The following is a 26,362-nucleotide window of genomic DNA, read 5'->3' on the forward strand; positions in this document are numbered from 1 at the left end:
GGTGATTGAAACAAAATAAGGAGAAAGACAATTCTCTATAAGTACATTGATATACATCAATGTGTATCTTTATATATAAAGCTGAATTTATGCATGTTTATCCAGCTATACAAATCCACACCGTTGACCCCACGTCTACCAAATTTTGCATGGATTTCTCATTTGTCTGGGGTAACATCGTAGTCTATGTTTGGATGCAAACATCTTATATGCAAAACATTTTTGGGATTTGTGTGTGTATGTTTTCCGGCTATGAAAATCCACACTGTTGAACCCCCGCTACCAAATTTTGCATGGATTCCTCATTTGTCTGGGGCAAGGTTGTAGTCTATGTTGGATGCACAAAAATCACTCTGTAGACACCCTCATTTACTGATACTCACCACAATTCCCTACAGTAGGTACTAGAAGGGGGCACAATTTAGAAAAGTGTCTGAAGCAACATGTTCGATGTGTTGGTTATTCGTTGAAATGTATTACTACTGTATACAGTTCGAAAGTGTTTATTAAAGAATTTTTAAAGGGAATTAAAATAGAATTTTAAACATTTTTTAACATGCCACTCCAAATATGGGAAATTGCAAGGTTACAGTTTACTTAAGTTCATTCACGAGAAGAAAGTACAATCAATCAATCAATCGATCAATCAATTTTTTTTGGGACATTTTCTCAAATGTGCTAAAGCCATTGAGTGACCGAAACATGCTGCACAAAAAACAAACCTCACTTTGAAAATCTCCATCTGATGTAAAGCGAAAATCAATATCAAAATCTTCTGAAACACAACAACAAACAGCAGCATAACAAAGAGGGGTCTGGGAATCTCTCTACCAGCACGAACACGGCCCATTGACCTGTTCTTTGGTGGATGACCCCTGGAAGAGTTTGTGTTCGTGCTGGTAGAGAGACTCCCAGACCCCCTTTTGTTTTGTATATTAAGTAACTTTGGGTCTCATCCTAAGTTACCAAGGGAATACAGACGTGGACCCCTGGCTCACTGTTCTCAAAGAGGCACAGCTCCACCTCACTGATAATGCCCAACAAGGCTGAAACACTTGTATGGGGTTGCTGTTGGTACTCTTGTTCAGAGGAGAATTGCCTAGCATTTCGGTTCTGGACTGCCCCTGGGCAGGACAAAGACTGATATGCAGGGATATTTCTTTTCTGTGAAAGGGACAGTGAGCTAAAGACTTGGCTGAGACTCTCCCAGGGGCCATCCACCCAAGAACAGGCAATGGGCTGTGTTCCTGCTGTTAGAGAGACTCACAGAACCCCCCTTTGTTTAACAAACAGCAGCATGACTTGCCGACCAGAGGGCAAGTATAACTTTCTCCACGGCAAATGAGATATCAGAGCAAACTGAAGCAAGACTTGCCGACAAGAGGACAAGAGCAACATCCCCCAGGGCACATGAGACAACACTCGATCAGGATACGCGAAATCCCAGGTACTCCACCTAGTGTTACATAAAGAACACCCATAAAACAACATTCTTAAATGAAATGTCAGACTTAGAAGTTACAGTCAATATAACAAGTTAGTCCCACACAAAACAGTATGGATATAAGAGACCATTTGTATGTTTCTTCATCAGGATTTGATAGAGTGCAAGGGACAGCTGTGTCCTCTACTTTACAATACTTTTTAATTTGCAATCATATTCACACTGTCTGTGCAAGAGTTGCTATTATCTCCACTGCACCTTTAACTCTTTACTCAATTATATATAAATCTTAAATATTCACCAATCTTACTCTACATACTTGGGTGTGCTAATTAGATTTATTTTGTTTTGTTGTCTGAAACCCCTTTTGTAAGGAAGTTGCACAGCCTCCCATTCAGCACTCAACATATTGTACACATTTAAGTGATGTTATTCTCAAAAATGAATGGCCTGACAACTAAACATGCCACTATATTAGCTTTCAGTGAAGAGGAAGCTACACATATCCTTCTCTTATCAAAGACATGGATAATACGAATACTTCTGTGGATAATCTGGAGAAACACCTCTTCAATCTTGAGAAGCTGATAATTTCTCAGAAGCTACATGCCCTTGCTCAATATTATAGATCCCAGAGGATCTCTAGGGGTCTCAGGGTATATTTAAATCCCACACTATGTCAATAAAACCTGGAATTTGTCAAAAGATGGGAACAGGTTCTCAATAAATGTTCCTTAGATCTCACTTATAAATATACAAATTTCAGATTTAAAGAAACAACTATCAACTAGCATACTAGGTGAGGACTTACAAAAATGTCTTGATGACACCAATAAGAAACTGAAAACATAGTGTTGAGATATAGAGCAACATAAGATTAGAACATTTAGGAGGGACACTCTTGTCTACTCGTGACAAAAATTGTGCCAACAAGATAGACCCAATATTCATAGAAAAGATTCTAATAAAAACCTTATGGATACAGAACCCTCAAGTGAAACATCTAGTGGAGGAGAACTCCATTCACCAAGAGCTTTAGAAACACCTAACGAACCTCCTACTCTGCTGACTATTGAAAGATTAGCAGAACCTTCCATCCAGACTACTTTAGTGCCCAGTAATCCTTTTATAGATGTAGAAAGACTAAATGAGGATAGAATAAACCTAAGGCCAAAGGAAAAGGGCCCTAGCTAGAATTCATATAGCTAGAAAAAAACAACAATTGACCCTCATTAATTTGGGTCCGTCTTTTGTTCTAACCAATAATAGTTCATTGTTTGAGGAACATATTAACCTAGCCAAATTATCATGTAAAATGAAACTCAAAGTTCTTTTTGACTTCCAACCACCCATGGAAGAGAGGTCAGTGGCTTTTGATTTTCTTAAGTGTAAACCTAAGAGCTCCTTTAATCCGGCTATTCAAAATTCAGCCATAGACATGTTTGAAACTAAGATGCTGAGAGACCTTAAAGCCATAAAATATCAGAATCACAAACAACACAATCTCAGAAAACATCAAATTAGACTTATTAAAGAATTGGCAGAAGATATTCACTTATAATCAAACCACAGACAAATGAGTTGTTATGGACCTTGATTACTATATTGAGAAGTGCCTTGATCTTCTCAGAGATGACACCACATATATGAAATTAAACCATTGGCTCTCCTGAACTTGTTAAATCTATCACTGTTTCTACATTGGAAAATTATTTAAATAATGTCTGGATCTTCAAGTAAATTAGAGAATACCTCACTAAGGATTTTCCCATAATGCCAGTGATCTATGCATTACCTAAAATTCACAAGAACCCCATTAATCCTTAGTTCAGAACAATTGTTGCTGGTACGGATGCTAAGTTTGACCCTTTGGCAAAATATTTAGACCAACTGCTACAACCTATAGTACAACAGACATCAACTTACTTAAGAGACCCCACACACGTCCTATGTTCCCTTAATGATCTATGATAACTTAATTAATCACTTATCCTTTTCTCATTAGATGTTCAAAGCATCTTCACTTCCATTGCCCACAGTGTTGCTCTTGATGCCCTTGAGTGGATTCTTCTACAACATGATATTTTTAGTTTGGGCTAACAATTTGGAATTGACTGAAATTATTCTGTACAATAACTATTTTTGATTCAACAAGACTCACTACCTGGACATTTCACAGACCTCCATGGGCTCTACCATGGCCCCAATAAATGTCCATTTATTCATGTATTATTTTGAGACAACATACATTCTTTCACATGAATACTGGCCAGACAAATTAACATATTGGAAACTATATATTGATGAAATATTTGTCACTTGGAATGCTAGCCATGGTAAATTGATGGCATTTGCGGAATTTCTGAATGCATGTCATGCTAGGATTAAATTCACTCTTGAAATTGGTGCACCTTGTATCCATTTACTAGATGTAGAAATCACATGTAAGAAACAGCAACTTGTTACCAACCTTTTCAGAAAACCCACTGACGTTAAGAACATTTTACATCATCTGAGTTTCCACATTCAACACCTCAAAATCAGTTTATATTTCAGTCAATTTCTGCATCACCAAAGGATTGTTTCAGATGAAAATACCTATAGGTCAGAATGTACAAAAATTAGGTAATGATTTCCCTCTAGAGGTTACCAAGAACAGGTCCTTATAAAATCAATAGAGATAACAGAAACTAGACTTTGAGATCAACTTTTAATACCTAAAATCAAAGATCATAACTTTCCCTTCATTCAACTAATGAAATGCTCTCATCAGAGTTTTGAGATAACATGGGTTCTTAAGAAGAACTAGAAGTTGATACAACTTGATATTCAATTATCAAGACTCTTCCCTAAACCACAGATGATTGTATTTAAATGTGGTAGGAACTTAAGAGATCAGCTTGTCAAAGCAGAAAAACACTTGCTTAACTCTGAAACATTCTTTCAGAAACTGATGAATACACTTTTCCTTCCGTTAATTGCAGGGATTTCGACAACATAATAAAAGGTGATTATGTTGGGCATCCTAACAGAAGACGTATGATCATGTTCTATTACTATGCAACATTTTACTCCAAAAATGCAATTTATAGTCTCTGTTGCAGTTGTGGAAAATTCTATGTGTGCCAAACCACAAGAAAAGTTAAGGAACATCTTGGGGAATATAAATCCATCATAGGTACAAAAAAAGGAAAGATCACCAGGATACAGACAATTTGAAAGGCATAAACATATGATTGCCAAACTGAGATTTGTGGTACTGGAAATTATCCATACCCTTCCAAGTTGGGGGGTGGTGTCTCCCAAAATACGATCTCAGAGAGACTCATACTGGATCCACACATTGAATTCTCTAAATCCATCTGGCATGAATGAGGATTTCAACGTTTCCTCATTTTTATAGAAAAAAACAGACACACTATATCCCTATGTATGTTGAGATTGTTTTGCAAGACTCTTAATATTACATTGATGTCAATTTTGATGACCTATTTAGAATTAGTTAAGTCCCCTATGAGGGGACTTAATTATCATATTGATTGTATCTTCTATATTCCAATTTCATTTATGAAATTCCTGTATCCATATTGTTTTGTGTGGGACTAATTTATGCTAATGACAATGAATTCTAAGTCTGACAGTTTATTTAACATATTTGTTTAACAAGCGCTCATCGAGTAAGACACACATTGATTTCTATCAACGAGAATATAGATCATTTTCTTTCTCCTGATTTTGTTTCAATATCCAACATCCTTAATGGGGACATTGATTTTGCACAATTTTTATGGTACCTTCCTATTTACACTTTTTAGAAGGTATATTCCACATACCAATCTATATTTATGTCCATGTACTCATTTGACTTGCTTCATTGTATTTTCAATGAGCCTTGCATTATACATTTGATATATTGTGCTATCTTGAAAATATCTAACAGGTTGACCCAATGCATAATTCAATGACTTACTTTTATGTATTTCATGTTGTTTTTACCAAACCTTGTATTAAATACCTTGAGGTTCTTTGATATGCATAATATGTATCTATACAAGATGAATTATTCAATATGTCTCGATTAAGATGCAACATTAGGCTTTTTCTCACTCAGATTGTGAATATTTGTTATCTTAATTAATGTATTAGTTTTCTCTATTTCTTTACTGGCCTGTTTTACCTTCTCTCTATATTCTCATTTTTTCTTTACATGCTTCATTTCACATACATGCCTTTTAGCTTCACTTACATTTATATACACTTGTTTGTGACAGAAATGATGCAATTACGTCATCACATCATGCACTATGACATTATTTGCGATTAATGGTTGCCATTTCGGGACAACACGTTTTTCGGCGTACAGTGCAACATGTTACCATGGATCTAATGACAATGTTGGGGGAGCTTTTTAGGTCCAATTATTCCACCTTTATACCCCAACTGAATCTGTCAGTAGTTGTAAGCTAATATTAATTCTTCTATGACGGTCCCCTAGATCTCCCATACTATTCCCATGATCTGTGATTCAAAATGTTTGATTTAAGGTAAGGGTGATCTTTATTCTACAATCTTGACTAATTAAGTATGTCGTTGTATATCCCTTACTTACATCTATTTTGGCTCTTGGCTACATTCTAGTAGTTACATTTATCTCTATACTAGCAGGTATATCCGTATTTCACACAGTAATTCCTACTTCAGTCCTAGTTTGAAGTTTATTTAATGAACTAAACCAATGCTTCTTTGTAGACAATATTGCTAGTCTTTCCTGTAGGAGCTAGTGTGAACACGTCTTTGTTTCCAACTCTGGAGAAACCACATAATGCTGACCATGAGAAAAGCATGAATTGCGTAAATCGGTTCAAGCTATTTTAAGTTGTAGCGTTGAGATTGCACAGCAACATTATTGGTGTCCCGATCTACAGCAGAGGCTGCAGCAACTCCCTCATCATAAGTGCCGTATGTGTAGGGTTAAAGAGTGTAAGCTTGAAGTGCCGTACCCGTATTTGTATGGCTGATGCATCTAAGCTTCGCACTGTTGAGATGGCTTACATTTAGCAACTTCTGTGTGAAATGAAGTTTCTGTAATTATCATGAGAGAATTGCCACAATGTGATAGACAATGCCATTGTGGACACTATTGAAGACACACGCACTATTTCCTGTCACCCGCATTAATACAAAAACACTGTTTTGTGTCACTCGCATCACTTCAAAAGTGAGTGCTGCTAATGTCAGCTAGAAGGCGGATAGTGTGAAAAGTTTTGGAACAAGGAACTGCTGAATTTTTCATGAACTGGTGAACTTTTGGAACAATGAAGGTAGAACTACGGCAGAACTATAGCGCAAAGAGCCATGTAGCAGGGTTAAGCATTGCATATCGTTTAAAAAATAGATAAATCCGAAAAAGGTATTATTTTACACTTGTTGCATTGTCTACACCATGGCACCCACCCACATGCCACATTTCAGGTTTGTAGCATGTTGGGAAATATGCTGATCATTTAGAACAGGCACACACACATATCCAAGCATAGCAGATCGCTTAAAAAAATAGAAAAGTTATATTTTATACGCTTTACATTGTCTACATCATGGAACCTACTCACATGCCACATTTCAGGCTTGTAGCATATGGGGAAGTATGCTGAATATTTCAAACAGACACACACACACATATCCAAGCATTGCAGAGCATACAAATTAGATCACTATATATGCTATACTTTTTACTTTGTCTACACAATGGAACCTACCCATATGACACATTTCAGGTTTGTAGCATGTTGAGAAGTATGCTCAACATTTCGAACAGAAGCACACACATATCCACAAATGTCCCTTTTATATATAGAGAGATGAGGACATTTTAAAATCAGTTTTTTGGATTATTGTTTTAGAACGTGCTACTTCCTTAAATATTAAAGTTTTTTGGCAGCTTGCCATATCAGATCTCTTGTAAATCATATCTTCCAGATCTTCTGTGATTTCTTCATGATTTGTACAGTGAATTTTCAGATTTGCTTACATTTGTTGTAAGTGGATACTAGTCCCAGCATTCACCATCACTCTTAATATTACAATATATTAATCATATACACAACTTAGTTGCTGTTTTACATTTTCAGTCATCTATTTTACTTTGGATGAGAACTTTAACCACTGACTTCTCTTCTATATCAGTTATTGAATAGTACCTATCTCCAGATTAAGGTACATTTATTAAGATAAGCATATGAGGCTTTATTAACTCAATGACAGCTTATTTTACTATTCCCCTAATTGGTTGTTTATTGTTTCTCAATGTTATTGTAAAATATGAACTATGGAGGTTATCAAGCTACTCTCTCCTGAAGAAGCTATAGTTTCCCGAAAACGCTTTGCACTTAATTTGAAGATTTTTTGTTAACATGTTGTTCTGTTAAAGGATTTTGCAGAACTCTAGACGATTGAGTGTTCAAATTCTCAATTACCTTTTCTTTTCATGTTATATACTGCATTTCATAATTCTCCTAACTATTGATTGGTTATCCCAACATTGGACAGTGTGCAGGGGATTGGAGTGTCCTCCACTTTAGGACAGTTATTTCTGTGCACGCCTGTAGGTTCCTGGGCAGGCTCAGTGACCACCCCCTCTGCCACAGTACAGACTTCCACCTCCACCAGGGACACAGGCACATCCAGATTTGCCAATAGTGGGACAGGGACACAGGAGGCTATGGTGATATCTGGTATAGAACCTTCAGTTCAGGTTGGCTCTGGCACAGATGAGGAGGAGGGGGTGGATGCCATTGCAGTTTCCTGTCCAGAAAGGTCACCGGAAAGCAATGCTGTTGCCAGTGATACTCTACAAGCAGCTCATGAGTTGCTTGCACAGCATCACATATAGATGCCAGCCGCCTCAATCCACCCACCAGCAGTGGCAGCACTGAATCCGGATGGCCTCATCAACCAGAACTGCAGGCTCTGTCTGGGTGGAGGCATCAGTGAAGGTGGGAAGTACTGTAGCAGATGGCCCTGGGACAGGAGGTTCCACTGACCCCTTCATGGTGGACTGAACAGCCTCCTGTCTCAGGGCCAGGTTTGCAGCCTCAACATCCCCCTTGTTGCCCCCACCTAGCACTGTGGGAAGGCCTGCAATGGCCTCCTCCTCCTCCATCCACTCAGACACCTCCAGAGAGATCTCCATACCTTGGGTCCGTGTGATAATGCCACCACCACACTCCCCCTCTGCTGATGAGGTGCCTACCACAATGATGGGATCCTGGGACACCTCCTCAGCTCATCACCCTCTGAGGAAGTGGATTCAACTGGGCATGCCTCTGTCTTTGCCTGCGTCTGGAGCATTTATGTTGTGATGCAGCTCAACAGAACAGGTCTCACCCTCTTCTACAGCCACTGCAACTGTGGAAAAGGGAAAAAAAGAACATAGGAATCAATCATAATTGCCAATGCATGGGTATTTCTCCCCAATTGTATCAGTAGCATGCTGTCAGCATTAGTCAACAAGCAATGGCCTCACACAACGGCCCATGCTCGGAAATCAGAAATAATACAGTCTCACAACTGAAGCAAAATGACAAGTCACAATGATGAGACATGCATATTTGAAAATAGTACATTGATTTCAGGCCACATACACATGACAACAACTCATTTCACATCACAATAACAATGAAACATTGACCCTAGTGTATCTTGCAGGCAGGGTCATTGAAAGGACTCTTGGCCACATGTGTCCATAGCAACATGCGCACATCTCTGTCCAACCCCATCTAGCAACATGCACTCCTGACAGACATTAAAGCATGCAACACATGCATGCACCCATTGCTGAGTTATCAAGCAGCATTACTCTTTCAGTACAAACACATTTGATTATGATATATCATGTATGCCCCTTCATTCAGTGGCCTTACAGGTCCCAATGTTGATCTGGATAGTCAAATGCACTATATTGCCATTACCACAAATCCATACACATGTGTCAGTCTCAGCTGCTGAGTTTAGATGATTCAATCAGTTTGCATCACACACAATTGAACAACCCATAGTCCCCGGCAGCCGTGCATACTTGTATTATATCCCATACCCACCTCCCACATATATATGTGTTGTAAGGGGAGTCGAAAAGAAAAGTCAGAATTTTCGGCAGTCGGAGTTGTGGAGACAACATTTTGGTATTTTTATGAATATACCTCACATGCTCTTAACATCTCAATATGGCAACTGTTCCTTGCTGTCAGTATCTCACATTGCATGGACACGAGTATACGTTGTCACCAAAAGCTGACTGTGCTCATGCCTGCACCTGCCCACTTCACCGATGAGGGTCATTACATACTTCCAGCATAAGGCTGCATGCCAGTTAAGGATTGTGCAACACACATGCCACGAAAAGCACTAACTTGCTCAATTCATACATACCAATGCATGACACACTAAAACTGTGGAAATGTTGACCCTGTGAGTACTCACCAGCAGCTAGGATACATGCCTGCAGGTCAAGGACCTGTGCATGTACCGCTGGGTTGATCCTCTCCAGTATACAGAGGTGAAGGGGTGACACTCGTAGGTGGCCTGCAGAGTGAACCACCATAGAAGCACCTGCCTCAAGGGCCACCTTTGCCTGACTCCGGATCTAAGGTCATCCCAGCTCTTATTTGTATTGTCTACTGTACGGACTGCCATCCTCACCCTTCCTCTCAACAAGTAGCTGTACCACAATGGAAAGAGCACTTGTGCTGTCCAAATTGGACTACTGTAATGCCCTATACCTTGGATCCAACAAATACATTATCAGGAAGATTCAAACTTTACAAAACAACGCCTTGAGAGCAGCGCTAGGAATGGCTAAAAAAGAACATACCTCGACGGTAAGGAGGCAGTCTAACTGGCTCTCCACCATTGATAAAATCAGGCTAAAAACTGCTTCACTAACTTTCAAGTGCCTCAATAACGCGGCACCTCATTATTTGATAGACAGAATCAACAGAAAACCTACTCTTACACCCACCAGAGCTGCCTGCACTAACTGCCTGACAGTACCTACTTTCAAAATGGTGAAAATTGGCAGCAACAGCTTCCCAGTCAAAGCTGCCCAACTTTGGAACTCCCTTCCCCCTCCCTAAGGGCGGACCAAACTTATTCAAACTTCAGTTGAAACATTATCAACTAGTTTAAAGATAACAATCATTAACACTAGCACGACCCCTTGTATCTTCACTGCCTTTTTATATATGTAGCTTGCCCCCCTATAGATATACTGTTTACAGCTACTTCAGGACTGTAACTCACCATCACCTATGACCATGCAATTGACAATCTATATCTTGCAACATATGTACTGTTTACCAGGCTGCCTGTCATTACTATCTAAGTGCATTTTACTTGTACTGTCACCGATGACCATGTATCTGGCAATCTTCCTCTTGCAACAGATGCACTGTTTACTTTTCTGCCTGTCATTACTGACTGTACTTTACACTGTATTTTGCATTGCCTTTTGTAACCTTGTAAACTGAAAATATCCTTGTCCCTGCACCCTGATACCCTCTGGTGCACATTATAAATAAATAAACAAACATAAACAAAACTCCCACCACATTGATAACATTTGTGATGTCCCCCCATATCTTTTGACGGCCGCACTTTCCAAGTTGCTTCTGTGGAATGGAGAAGGCATCATAATGTTTCAGGACCTGTTCACCCACGATGCCAACTTCTGCAGCAGAGATGTTCACAGCCCTCATCCTGACCTTAGGGGTGCTGGTCGATGTGGCTGACATTGTGCACCTGAGGCTGGTGGGGTGAATCTGGGCTTTGACTACATGTACTTTGGCGCTGTGGTGGTTGCAAAGAGGTGTGAAAGTCCTTATATAGGCGATGTGCTGGTCACAGAGCTTGACAGGAGAGCTACATAAGAACAGGCTATGGCGGAATACAGGCATTCCAAGGCAGTTTTAATGGTCAGCAGTCAGTGACACACTACCATGCAGTAGGAGATATAGAAGTTTGGAGACAAAATATGGCTGGGGGAGGCTGGAGGTTGGAGGCTGGAGGAGGCACAAGGCAGGAGTAACAGCAAGTCACAGGCGTCTCCACATCATACATGAGGCATCAGTTACACAATCAGAAGAAGGGTGCTATGTGCATGCGTAACACTGTAAATAACATGCTCACAAGCGCCTCCAAACTGAAAGTACCTTCAATGGTGTTCACAAAGGTGGCGATATTTAAGGGGTACCACATGGATTTCCTGCAGTTTGCAGAGGCATTGATATTGAAGGGGGTACCAGGCGGATTTTCCAGGGTGTGTTCCAGATAGAAGTTACAGTGGTTGACCAAAAGATCTATTAAGAGTGATGTTCATTCCTCATTTGGAGTGTACAATTATTCAGTGGTCATGCAAGTGCACACTGGTCATATCCATGTTGCACACTCCTCACACATGCATGCCACTCAGGGGAACACATGGTATGGAGACATTGCGCCAGGGGGTGGCTTTGTAATATATGGAATTTTGGGCCTGTGACATGGATATATTATTTCCACTTGAAATTACTGTGGCTGCGGTTTGTGCACTTTATGGGATGGATGTTGATGGAGTAGCATCATGCTTTCAATGTTATGGTGCACACACTGTTTGCCAATCCAAGACACACATTCTTAGGGTGTTGTTATTGGCAAGCTTGAATAGCCGATTGTATCACTGAAGGCCATCAGGGATTTGGCTTTACTGTGTGTGTTCCACAGGAGTTGCAATTCATGTTAAGTAGGTTTTTACTACCTGGAAGTGTGTGTCCTGTACCTTTGGCCATTGGCCTGCTAAGCAAATGGCTGGTGCCTGTGGCTGAGGGTGTAGGCCCCTTTGCAGCTCTACTGCTATGCTTTGGCAATATTATGCAATATTATGCAGGGGACAACATGCCACAATGATTTTACATATTATAGAGGGTGCATTTAACAATACGCCACCTGAGTGATCAAGGGATTGGAAGCATGACTTGAGCACTCTGAATGTGCGCTCCACTATGACCCTAATGGCTCTGTGTGCTGAATTCTAGCGTGCCTCACTTGGAGTGGCTGGATTCCTGATCAGATCAGTGTCAACAGGAAACAGGAATGGTGATAGCTGGTAGGAACTGTGCCCTGCAGTGCAGAAAATGGTTATTAATTGCATTATTTTTGCGTGTTTTTATGTGTTATGTGACTGCTTATGTGTGCGTCATAGTTGATACTCACCCACAAGTCAGGTGTTTCCAAAGGTTCCTGATGCAAGGGCATGGAATATGGGTGAATGTCAGAAGATGTAGCTATCATGCGTGTATCCTGGGTAATTGGCATTCACATGCATGATTTGTCCCTTGGCATCACAGATCACCTGCACATTGATGGAATCCCAAAATGTGCTGTTGCAATAGATGTGCTCACTCTCTCGAGAGGGGGTGGGGGATTGCAGCACTACATGGGTGCAGTTGATGGTTCCCATGACCCAGGGAAAGTGGGCAACTGCAAAGAATACCTGGCACACTCTCTGCCTTGCAGTTTGATTGGCATATAAAAGTTCCTATGCACACATGCTAAGATGTAGCGAAAGACCTGGTGGAGGCACCTTGATTGGTCGACTGTGATAGGCCCCCAACAATGACTGTGGTATGCTGGATGATCCAGTGGCCAGGAAGTTGAAGGCTGAAAGCACTATAACTTGAGGTGTCACGCCTGTGAGCACATGGTGGGGGATACCAGGTCATTCTCCCACTCTGTGACCATCTCTAGGATGGCATGGGGAGGAAAGCAGTATCTGCCAGTAACCTCCTCATCTGGCATACCAAATATTGTTGTTCGTGGATGGAAGATTCTGGCCCTCCTCCTCCTTCCATGTAGTTACATCAGTGCTTGCAATATAGGATCCGGCTTTATAGTAATTGTATGTTCAGAGGGGTTGCATCTTTTTATGCATGACCTTTCATTGGCGCTTTGTGATTTGTGGCGAGTGGCAGTGTGATTGTTCTCCTTTGGAGCCAAAGTGATTGTTTCTGTGAATACAGTTTACTTAGAGCTTGACAAACAATTGGCTAAAGCAGTGTCTTCATGTGAGTACAATAACCTACATGAAGAAACCTAGTTGTGTGTAACAATATACAGTCATTAGACATTTAAAAAATATGCATAAAGACCTTGCCATGTCAAATTTGTTTCTGCATGTGGGGACACTGCAAATAAACAAAAACTTGGACCATTTTGAAGGTGAGATGTCAGAGAGCTCAGATGAGGAGCTGAAGTTCTTGGTTGATGGCATCACGAAGGAGAATTCACACTTCATAAGTCTAAGGTGTATGATGACCCCACCCGCTAGTGCCACAAACTCTGGAGGGCCATTCTGCTCAATGTCAATGCTGTGAGACCACCTCTTGAGGGTCAGTCACATCCACACGTGCTGGCTGGAGCTAAAAAGGCATTCAGCTGATCATCAACTGCCACAGATTGTGTCTGGCCAGAAGAGGTGCTCAACTCTACCCCTTCTGGACCTGTGGCTTCCACCTCTGGACCGCCCACATACCTATTGTTTTTGAAAGAAAGAATGTTTGATTAGTATAACATGACACTAGACACATTTATTGAAATGATAATGGGTTTCATCATCGCTGTCAGAATGTATAATGGAGGAAACTGACTGGGAGTTGCATTTGCCTAGGATTTCTGCCTAAGGGAACCCACCGTGTTAGTAGGACCACGTGGCCCTGAAATCACATGCCAGACTTTTTTCTCCATTTGGGATGGGGGTGAGGGTTAAGTGGCCCTAAATGTGTGAGTTACTGTTGAAGGACTGGCAACATAGCTCAGTTGGGAAAAAATGTTAAACAGTTTTTAAAAAATGCAATTATAGTAGTCATAATATTAACAATAAACAACTCATAACAGTATAACTTGCCAGCTAAAATGAACTAAGAATGATAGACAAAAAGAAAGGGAGAGAAAAAAAAAACTGTTATACTTTACAGTATACATAGTAAACCTAGATATTACAAATCTAGATCCCTAAATCTACTCCTTTGTAATCTTTATATCGACAAGCAAGTCCTAAAAGTGCACATACCTGACACAGCATGAAATACATAAAACATATGGCCCATCATAATAAACATAAAATACAAACGGAGGTTTCAGAATTGGTTGTTAATGCAATCCATACTGTTTCCTCATGCATATTCTGCATCCCATTTCAGATATTGACTAATAGTGTCCGCTGAATTTTAGCAGATTGCCATCGACCCTTCCATGGATCTGGACCCCTGTACCCATACCACCGGAAAAATGTTTTTAAAAAGTACCTCCTCAGGGGCAATGTCACTGGGCAGAACATTATCAAATACTTCAGGTCGTCTCTTCCATTCATACATAACATACATTTAGGGGAAACATTGTTGTCCAGCTGTGCATCAACTCTGCTGTAGGCAAAATCCCAATTAGGAATTTCACATGCAGACACCTTTCAAACTTGGGTTTAATATAATCCAGGTAAGGCTCATAACCCGCCTCGGTCTTACTAGCTAGGTAACGTGCTAAGGTCTCAGATGATGAAGCGTTGACCAATAGATCCTGCTGCATTTTAGCTGAAGCAGCAGTTTTAACCTTGGTTTTACAGTCAGTAGTATTAGAATGCAAGTCACTCCAATAGCCACCAAGACCCTAGTCCCTTAAGCACCCTCCTACATGGGATATCCACTTCAGGCTCATGCCACCTTGTTGAGACAACATGTCCTTCAATGCTTCCTTGTATTTAAGGAGGTTTGTGTTGGTCCACAACTGGACCCATAGAGGACTGGGCACAGTTGGCAAATGGATTCTATTCCCTGCATGCCAGTCTCTAAACTTATTGGTGTTCTCGGGGAGCTGATTGGCAATCCTAATAGCTTTTTGAGATACTTATTTTCAACAACGGGTATGTGTATTCATCTGCGCCACAGTTTTGCTCTGTACATTGCAGATTGCCATGACTGAACTTTGTATGCTTCAAAGAAAACATGCACAGCCTCATTTATATGTTCTGCAGTGAATCTGGCAAGTTCTCCACTAGACCTTGCCAGCGTTAATCTGGCCTTCACTAGCTGTATCGACAAGCCACAGGTTGCCTTTACTCTCACCACAAGCTAATCGTATGAATTCACTTGTTCAATTATTCCTTTGTCCAAGCCCAGTTTAAATCCCTTCTGGCTCCTTCAGGCATTGGTGTTAAAGATCATAGTTTTTGTCTTCTCGACATTCATTTCCAAGCTGTTTCATTTTCAGAATTCAATAAATATGTCCAGCTTACTGCGGGTGCCCTTTGGCGTAAGTGATAGGACTGTTTTGTTCGCAAGCAGCAAGGCCTGCATCCTATCTCCTGCCGCTGTCGGTGCATCCATCTGTGCGGCCAGCAACTCCTTGATCATGCTGTTGATAAACATACAGAAAAGCTTGGGGCCCAAGACACATTCCTGATGGACGCCCTTATAAATGCAGTCAAGAGTGGACCCAAGATGCCCAGCTCGCTCAACACCTCCCAGAGACGCTGTCTGGGAAGAGTGTCTAAAGCAGTACTTATCACGCACCAACCGTAGTCAAAGACTTTGGTCGATTGTGCTCAGTCATTCTGAAAACCCGTCCTGATGGTGGTTGATAATCATCCCGCTACTAGCCCAGGAGTCCAAGTGTGCCAACAGGGCCCTTGCAAAAAAAGTCCCCTCCCCCGCATCCAGCAGTGAAATAGGCCTGTAATTTAAGTAATACTGTCCCTGAATCAGAAAAGTGTGAATTTTCCTGATCTCGTAACAAAAGCTTTTCATGATATGCAATCCAGTGACTGTGGTTGTAATTTACAGTCTGCACTGCAAAATCTACTTTTTAATAAGTACCTCTTAATTATGTTTCAAAGATATGGTGTAGATGCCAGGAACAGTAACAAGTCAGTAATGAATTGTGTAAATAGTCAAGCTTCTATTAATAAGAACATTTTTAAAACATGTGCAATTATTTTTCATGAGGGAGCCTCTGTTTAATGTGGACATTTCACAACAAGTGTGTGTACAGAAGTAGATTGGCTTAGTATTTTTTTTATGTAAACTAAAGAATATATATTTACTAACTATCTCTTTGACATAATTATATAAATTATAAAAAATATCTCTTTGAAATAATTACATAAAGTATTAAAAAAGCAGAATTCTGCAATCTTCTACTAATGTTTTATTATGTAAACACTGTATATTTTAATATTTCAGAACAGGGTAATATAAATGGTTCAATGTACATTATTTTGAGTGCTAGAGAGTGTAGATGTTAACTGTTTACATTTAAAACAAATAAACTGTACGAAGTAGAGCACAAAAATGAGAAAAATAAAGTAATTATAAAGAAATAAGTTGTGAACAGAAATTGTAATTTCAAGGACAGTTTTACTTAGTTTGTCATTTACTACTTATGTGTGTAGGTGGCCAAAATAAAGACGCATACAAAGTTTAGAAAACGTATTGGAATGAAAATAAAAAGGAAATGTGTCTTGTTTATGTAGTAGTTAGTGGATTCTCTGAAGTACCTCTATTTCAAGTGTGTTTTTTTCTATAAAATTCCAAGAATGTGTTTTGTGGTTACACTCTGGACAACATTTTTATGTTTTCATTTTTTAAAAATTTTATTAGCTCATGGTTTACAATTAAAACCTTTTTGCTAAAATGACATACATACAAATTCATAAACCACATTTTACATTGCAAAGTTATTGTTCACAAAAGAAAAGATGGAGACGTGAGTGATGAAATCAAAGTCGAAATCAAAGTCAACATCACTTTAAAAAAGACCAAAATTGGTGGATAATAAGCCAAATGAGCTCAAAGTGAAAGCAGACCATAATGGAACGAAGGAGCAATAAAGCAGTGGAACAATATAGGAAAAGGACACTTCACCCCTTTCATGAACCCTTTTCCTTTGCCCTTCCCAACAATAAATGGTTTTTAGGTGGGCTTCACTTGATTTATCCAGCCTCCAGACGCAAGAATAGATCCTTCAGAAAATCCAGCAAGGCCAAAGTTAGGGAGATCTGTTCTCCCTTTACAATAATGGGCAACCAGTCCTCGACCATCATAGTCCGGGATTGGTTGAGAAACCTCCCAAGCCATTTCATCCATTGATGTTTCAACGCTGGCCAGAGCAGGGTAAGATGGTAGAGTGATTCCTGGTCTATTTTACATAGTCTGCATGAGTAATTCTGCAGATTCTCCTCTTTCCTTGTCTCTGTAACTTCCTTTGTTGGAAGCAGATTGTATCGGAACTTCATGAATTGGCCGCGTAAGTACCTATAAGCAAAGCGTGATAGGTAACTGGGGACCGAGCCTCGGGGCCCTTGTTCTAGGAGGTCCTTTCAGAAGAGTGTATACAATCTTGCAACCTCCTGTGTCCAATCCAATCGAGGTCATACCATTTTCATTTCACTAACTCCTGGTTCTCAATCAGACCATTTTCTTGTGTGCTTAAACTTGCCAATATGGTCATGCAGATTGATCTCCATTCAACTAGGGTCTGCTCTGAGTTGTTCGACAATGCCTTTCTCAATAGAGCGAAGCGGCCCCCGCTGTTCGTCATTATGCACTTTCGATAAAACAACAGAGTTTTCCAGACCGTCATGGCATATGGCGAGGTGAGGCCCAGCTGCTGTCTAATCACCGGGATTGGGACACAATTTGGCAAGGCCAGCACTCTTCTCCAAAAGATGCCATCGAGCTTTGGCCAGGTTTTGGCTGATAGTGAAAATTAGGCCTCTGTTCCATGGGTTAAAGTTGGAACTACTTTCTTTCGATAGAACTCTACAACTGGGAGTAGAGTAAACCTGCAGTGTCTTGCGTGTATCATTCTAGCTTGTGCCACTAGAGCCTTTGTCTTAATCCGCAGTATTACTTCTCTGTGGACATCATTGGCACTGTCACTTAGGCACATTCCAAGATATATTAGAGAGGTCACTTCCATGATCTTTTCACCTTTCAGGTACCAGGATTTAATTTTACATCTCTTTCTAGGTTTATGGCCCAAAGACAATATTCTTGATTTTGAACATTTATTTTGAGCCCATTTGCCTCCGCAAAATTCACCAATGCATTCAGCTGCTGTTGTGAGAAATATCACATAATTTTTGCAGGACAGATTACAGAAAATTGTTACTCATTTCTGATGTGTTTAGGTGGTCAGAAAAAGGACATACACACATTTTAAAATACATATATTAATAACAATTAAGAGATAATTAGCATATTTGAAAGTAAACTTGTGGTTAGAAGAAAAAAGGGAATCCACACTTTATGTTGGGTCCCTACTGCTCTACGAATTCATATCTAAACTTTGTAGGTGTTTTTTTTTGTCCTGAACAATCCAACACATTGGAAGCTATGATTATTTGTAAATATGTCCATTTTAGAGGGCTCTGTGTGCTACCTCATTTGTGGAAAACTGCATTGTTTAAACATTCATGGTGTTTCTGAGGAACTTAAAACATGTAGTTTACCAACTAAATGACAACTTCAAGATGGTATTCTTCACATACAATGAAGCTGCTGAGTAAATAGAATTATTAAATAACAATTGAATTTTGGGGAACAAATTGAAAGCTGAAGAGTAGATTATGAAATGTCATTAATGTCTCATGTGTGTAGGTGGCCAAAAGAAGGACACACACACATTTTACAAGAAGTATTGAAATGAAATTTCTAAGATCTATAGGGTAGCTTGTAGTAAGTGTTGATGTATTTACATACAGGCAACCTTTTATTGTCTACCTATTTATTCAAATAATGGTACAACTAGACTTCAAAAAGATTTGCATTCAAAATAATGGTGCAACGTTGGCATGTCTTCATATTTTTATTTGTAAAACTAAAGACATAGTTAAGTTATATGTCTCGGTTTCCTGGTTGAGGTTGCATAAACTACTCTGCACATTTCATATAATTTAAAATGAAACAAAGGTTGTACAGAAATGAAACATTGGTTTTGTGTATATAGTTATTCATTTTGTATGTATCATTATTGTGCTTTCTTTTGTAAAGAACATTTATAGAAATACATTTGGGGGTGAATGAACCATTGATGTTGTGGGCAATTCTATTTAGAATTTGCTGATGCAAAACCATGTTCATAGTTCCCTAAGTGCTTACTGTTACTGTTGTACCCATGCAGTGATTCTTGTTCCTAAAACAACTTCTACTCACACCTCTCTTTTCCAAGTGTACTTCTTTTAATCAACACTATTATTAAATATCGGGTGCATTGTTTTCTTCTTCAATGTTTAAAAAATGGCACTGACGGTATTATGAACTGTTTGTTTCTATTTTCATAGCTTCCCTCCTTCTTGGATTGGAGTATTACCCTTTTCGGAGTTTGATGTAGGTTGGTAATATTAATAATTATACATGATGGTCATTGCATTGATGCAGAAAAAGTAGAAAGAACTGACATTAGGATCTTCCATTTCATTAGACCTGTAATTTGGGGCCCATTTTGTTCATGGCCAATGTAGACATATAATGTGCATTTATTGCAATGTTAACATCCTCAGTAAGTGTATCATATAGGGATGCTTGCACAAAGTGAGATAGAATTTAATTTGTGTGTCAAAATGTATTTTTTTTATATTTTAGAGAAGTGAGAAGTTTCCCGCTCCAATTAGATGTTTTTTTTCCTCTACAAAATGATTAATTTGTGCAACCTTAATTGGTTGGGTACTAGGAATACATTCAGCATTCATACAGTACTATAGTGAAAAGAAAGCATCTTCTCCACTCTTCTTTATATTTCTAGTATGCAATGTATTGCATTGTCCTTCAGAGATGTTATAGTAACTGAACTGAGAAGATGAGACATCATTAAATAAATGTTGTAAGCCAATGTGTAGAGCATATGTGTGTTTGTACATGGTTTAGATGTATTATGGCTAGTAGTCTGGTAGTGTGCTGCAATATGTAGTGGGCACGGCCGAAGACTGTCGCTACTGGACAGGGCTGTAGGACATGTCTAGTGTCATGGAAAAAATCTATAGAATAACAAAACCCTTGAAATTCAAGGAACAATCTTTAGATGCAAGGACGATAAGGAGAGCAATACATTGTAAAAACAAACTTCAAATTCAAGGAAAACACTGTAGTTGCAGGGAGGTTAAGGTGAGAACTTAACGTAACAAACCCCCTTATATTCAGCTAAAGCCACCTTAACTTGATGCACAGCATATGACAACATATGACCACAATGATGAGATCACCAATGACATCACTGATAACATCACTAATTACATGTTCTATGAGAACACTGATTATATAACATATCAAATCACTAATGCCATCACTCATGACAACACTAATTACATTGAATATAACAGATTATATCAATAATTATATTAGCGATAACAACATTAATAGGTTAGCTCATAAAAACCTTGATTATCTAAATAACAATTTAGGCTGTGGGTTTGGCCATGATGAAGGCTGTGGTCACTAGCCATCACCATAGGCCATAACTAGTGGTCAGGTAGTGTTGTAAAATATGTAGTGGGTATGGTTCAAAGCCATTTCTAGTGACCTGTTACTTTTTTAAAATATACAGTGGGCAAGGTTGAAAGCCGTAGCCACTGGCCATGGCTAAAGGCCATGGCTAGTGCCCGTTAATATGTCAGAATATACAGTTGGCACGGACCAAGGCTGTGGTCACTGGCCAGAATTGTGTTGAGAGCCATGGCTAGTGGCTGGTTAGTGTATATAATAGAGTGGGCACGGCCGAAGGCTATAGCTAGGGGCACATTAGTATTTTAAAATATACATTGGGCATGGCCAAAGGATGTAGTTACTGGCCATGGTCAAATGCCAAGGCTAGAAATCCATTTAGATGTTAGACTATTTAGTGAGCACAACCAAAGGTCATGGTCATTGGCCAGTATTGTACCGAAGGCCATGGCTAGTGGCTGGTTAGGGTATATAATATACAGTGGATGTGGCTGAAGCGCGTAGCCACTGGTGAAGACCAAAGGCTATGGTTGGTGGCCTGTTAGTGTTTTAAAATATACAGTGGGCATGGCTGAAGGCCATGGTCAGTGTCCATGGACGAAAATAATGACTAGTGGTCCATTAATGTGTTAAAATGTATTTGGCTCTGCACACTGCCCATGGCTGAAGACTATGCTTAGTTCCGGTTACTGTTCTATTGTAATTAGTGATTACTAGCCATAGCCACCAAGAAACTGCAATAGGCCATCAGGAATCTGCTATGTGGTAAATAATGTAAAATCAGGATAGGCTTCAATGGGGAAAATAATCTGTGAATGGTAATGGGGTTTTCTACTCTGATTTGCTTATTGGGGCCTGTGGCATGAATGAAGCCCATGCCCCATGGATTGTGGAGACTGGCCATAGCTGTAAGACATGAGCACTGACCATTGGTCATATTATGGGGTATAGTGAACACTGAACCAGGATGCAAACTAGGTGCAGTGGATAGCGAAGTGGTTTGATGGGGCTGAGGTCATGGTTGAGCCTCATGCCCTTGCAATGCAACCATGAGCTGCAGCCCAAGCATGCGCTGCTGAAAACAACACATATCAGTATGCGTTGCAAAAAATATGTTTGTTAAAGGAGGTTTATAGTCCTTTCATATATGTTAAAAGAGCAATTATCAATAATTCATGTACAGTGCGGTAACATCATGAAACATTTCCATTTATAAAAAGCATTGAAAATCAGAAAAAAACATGCTGTTTAAGGAATGTTATGTTTAAGTTGCACTAATAAAACCCTATGAAATTCACTTAAGAAATGTTGTTAAAGGGATGTTATGGTTAAGTCGCACTGGTAAAAACCTGTTTAATTCAGGAAAAAAACATTAGCTGAAGGCTCCTTATGGTTAAGGTCTACTAATGAAAACCCAAGAAATTCAGTGAAATGGGATGTTATGGTTACAAAGTAAAATCGGAAAACCCAAGAAATATGCCAGTTATGGTTTTTTATGCCGTGTTTTCTTAGTGTGTTCTGGGATATTTAAAATTAAGAAAACAAAAGCATCCAGGACTGTGGACTGTCTCCCATCCAAGGCTGACGCTGCTTAACTTCACAGCAAAGAAGGGACCTACCCACGCAGCCCATGTTGCTCTAAGTAATGAAGTGGTATTGCAACTCATGCTCATCTATTAGGCAACATGGCCTGATGGGGCCGGCCCCTTCCTCCCTTTGAGACTAAACTGGGTCAATCCACTACTGCATGGATGTGAGATTTGGATGCCTATTTTAGTATGGACTACAGATAGCCGCGTCTGTGTGTAGTTTATAGCCACAAATATCAGAAATATTTATGAAATACACAGTGTTTCCGTGACCCTGTTTGCTTTGCGATGTTGGCTTTTCACGAATATAGCCTAGGTTACAGAAAAGGTTTGTGTTGCAAACTCTTTCCTTACACCCCCCTCCAATTGCCAAATTTCATTTGCCGTCCTCTTGCCATCTCCCCTCCTCTAGTCTAATGACAGATGCATGTTTTTGACCTGCAACAGCCTTTTTTCTGTGTTTCATTTTTCTGATACCCTCGTATATAACTGCGGCTATCTCTCGCATCTAGACAAAAAAGATGGTGACAATGCACCATGGAAGATACAACTTTTATTTTAGGCAGACGGGGGGCACCACCTTCTCTGTCAAATATTACATGAACTGCTGCAAGAATAATTGCAAAACACAAAAAGGCGCTTGAGTACCCCCTTCATGCCCAAGTTGTTTTGGACCTGATCCAAATCCATCCAGAAGTTTGGGCTCTGCGGTCCGTCACAAATTGAACTTTTTTGGTTTATGGGAAAGTGAATGGGATGCTGCAACTTATTTTTAACTGTTGTTCTTTTGTTTTGTTAATAACTGTTTTATTTTTTAACAAATGTTATGGGGCAGTGGGGGGAGGCGGAGGTGCACGTTCCTTAATTGTCTTGAGAATTTTGCCAAAATCCACTGCACAAGTCAAATGTCATAAGCAATTCATTTTTTGAGTTTCCTAAGGGAGTCCGACACACCTGAACTATAGGAAAGCTGTCACCATCCTATAATATATATAGGCCCCATGGCCAAATATGATCATGCTCAAACATTCTAGGACTTTGACAAATGTATATGTAAAATTTGCCTGAAAAATGTCTTTACCCTGAATCCTTACAAACAATCCCTATGTACTGCACAACGCGGTAAAACTGACATTACCATCAGTGATATTAATATCTTGTCCAATCTTGTACACTTGGAAAAAGTATTGGAGGCTGCAGAAGACAATGATCCTATTGACTTTGAAAATAGGGGAATAAATGTAGACTGGTATAAGAAAAGCAAATTTAGGTGTAAATCTACATTTAATCCTGCCAATGGCGTCAGCGAGTCATATTGAAGCCTTTCAAAGTTTTGTAATTAAAGATCTTAAGAAAAGCAGGAGAAATACCAAGATCTGATATATGGACAATCTTTCTTCGAAAAATAGAGACTGTCTAGATGAGTTACGTAATCTTCCGGATTGTATAATCAATCTTTCTGATAAAGGAAGAAACATTGTACTAATGAATACACCAGACTACATAGGCTGATTGGCAACTGAATGATACAACATGCTCCAAAAAACTAACAACTATACCTATGAAAGAACTTGAATGCATAATACAAGACTTTATTGGAGAGTGGAAGACTAAAGGCCTTTTCGAGGAATATGATGTAAAATGTCTGTGTCCTCGACATTCAATCATTCCTACAATGTGCTTTCTCCCCACACTGCATAAAAGCATGAGCACATCACCAGGAAGACCCATATTAATGTGGGTCATCTCAGTCACTGCTTTTGACTACCTTATCCCAGATGGATACAAGATCATTTTCAAGCCACTACCTAACCGTGATGGCGGTGGGGTTGCCTTAATCTTTGCTAAGTGGTTTCCTTCCTCCCTCATACCCACCCAGCCTTACTCTTCCTTTGAAAGCCTTGTCTGCAAGTTGGTCATCTCCCCTTCCTCTTCTCTGACAATTGACACTATCTACAGTTCCCCCGGCACCACCACCCCATTCCTCTATGAATGGGCTGATTTCTGCTCCTCTCTCCTCTCAACCACCTTTATACTCCTTCTCTTGGGTGACTTCAACATCCATTTGGACTCCTCTGTCACAACATCCACTCTCTTTCTAGACCTCTACTCCTCACTCTCCCTCTCCATTCTCCATTCTGGTTCAACCCACTCGTCTGGGCACACTATTGACACCCTCATCCACTCTGATCTTTCACTGTCCCCCACACTGATCACTGCTCCCTCCTGGACAGACCACTCTATCCTCTCCTCTTGCCTGGGTCCCCTCAGCCCTCTGATTGCACATCCTCCAGCCCTGTCAACATCATTCACAAGCATTTGCCAGATGAAACAAGTGTCAGCTGCTGCCTTCACATCAATGTTCATCCCCCTGTCCCCCAACCCAGATTCTACCTCTGACTCTGCTCTCATCAACCTCCATCTGTCCATTACTAACACTCTGGACATTCTTGCCTCAGTCATACGGATCTGCCTAAAACCTCTGTCTAAGCATAATACTTGGTATTACTCTGAACTTGCAGCCCTGAAACGTAGGTGCAGAGCTGTGGAACGGAAGTGGCAAACCTCAGGTTCACTCTCTGGCAAACTGACTTGCCGCCTGCTCCAAAGACAATACAGTCTCTCCATCTGTGCCAAGAAAAGGGCCCACATCCAGGCATGGGTGTCTGGTGCATCCAACAACACAGCTGAACTATTTAAAATCTACAGGGAACTAGCGAACACCTCTGTAGTCTGCTCCTCCCCTCTTCCTTCTCAGACCCTCTGCAAAACACTAGCCACACACTTCACCACAAAAACTCTGGACATCCTGACCACCCTTGCTACCCTCTCCCTCAACCTCTCCATGACTCCCTTGCCTCATATGGCCTCACACCCTGCCTCTTCCTCTTTTCCCTTTTCCGCCCTTGTCATACCTGATGAGGTCACCAGGGTTTCTCTGCTCTATGAAGGGCTCCTCCAAACAGATTTCCCCTTGCTCCTACAGAACCATTAAAGATAACATTGGCACTCTTGTCCCTGCACTTGTTGATTTCTGCAACCACTCATTTGCTACTGGATCTTTCACCTCCTCCCTCAAGAACTCTCTTATGTGCGCCCCCTCCTGAAAAAAACCTTCAGCAAAACTTAATTGTGCAGCCAACTACCACCTTATTTCCATCACCCCCTTTCTCTAGAAACTCCTGGCGAAGCCGCCCTCCCCTCAACTTACCTCACAGATTGAACTTGTTGGAGGTCTCAACAACCATCAATCTGAATTGCGAGCAGAGGCATGACAACTGCTCTTCTGACCAACAGTGAAGAACTGCTCACATCTCTGGATTATAACTCTCCAGCTGTTTACTACTCAGTCTCTCCTTTGACATGGTTAACCACTCCTTCGTAATAAAACAGCTCCATGACACCCTGGGTCTCTCGGAACGGGCACTGCACTGGCTGACCTACTTCCTAACTGACCGTCCATCCCAGGTTTTTCTGGGCACCTTATCCACACCTACCTCTTTCTTCACCTGTGGTGTCCCCAGGCCTCCAACCTCTGCCCCTGGCTCTTTGAACACCTTGCTCCACTGGCTCTCCTCATTTCCTCCTTCTCCCCTAACTTCCAGTGCTACACAGATGACACACAACTCTTCTTCAAACTTCCTGCTGACCTTCTTGCTTCTTCCATTATCCTGGACTGCCTATCTGCCATCCAGCCCTGGTGCACTTCCAACAATCTCTGCCTCAATGCCAGCAAGACTAAGATCCTTCCTACTGGGTCACCTGCTTCATTTTTCTTTCCCTCACTCTGGCCATCCCTTTGGGCTCTC

This window comes from Ambystoma mexicanum, chromosome 4q (assembly GCF_040938575.1).
Source record: "Ambystoma mexicanum isolate Mex_15411 chromosome 4q, UKY_AmexF1_1, whole genome shotgun sequence".
NCBI classification, from domain to species: Eukaryota; Metazoa; Chordata; class Amphibia; order Caudata; family Ambystomatidae; genus Ambystoma; species Ambystoma mexicanum.